Source organism: Physeter macrocephalus, chromosome 9, assembly GCF_002837175.3.
Source record: "Physeter macrocephalus isolate SW-GA chromosome 9, ASM283717v5, whole genome shotgun sequence".
NCBI classification, from domain to species: Eukaryota; Metazoa; Chordata; class Mammalia; order Artiodactyla; family Physeteridae; genus Physeter; species Physeter macrocephalus.
In genome coordinates this window covers 30,384,507-30,384,943 of record NC_041222.1, presented here as the reverse complement: position 1 = coordinate 30,384,943, position 437 = coordinate 30,384,507, and positions in this window count along the sequence as shown.

The window sequence follows — 437 nt, the reverse complement described above, 5'->3', positions numbered from 1 at the left end:
ATGTAAATCAATGAAGTTATTAGAACATTCCCTAACACCATACACAAAAAGAAACTCCAAATGGATTAAAGACCTAAATGTAAGGCCAGACACCATCAAACTCTTAGAGGAAAACACAGAACACTCTATGACATAAATCACAGCACAATCCTTTTTTATCCACCTCCTAGAGAAATGGAAATAAAAACAAAACTAAACAAATGGGATCAAATGAAACTTAAAAGCTTTTACATAGCTAAGGAAACCATAAACAAGACGAAAAGACAACCCTCAGAATGGGAGAATATATTTGCAAATGAAGCAACTGACTAAGGATTAATCTCCAAAACATACAAGTAACTCATGCAGCTCAATATCAAAAAAACAAACAACCCAATCCAAAGATGGGCAGAAGACCTAAACAGACATTTCTCCAAAGAAGACATACAGATTGCCAA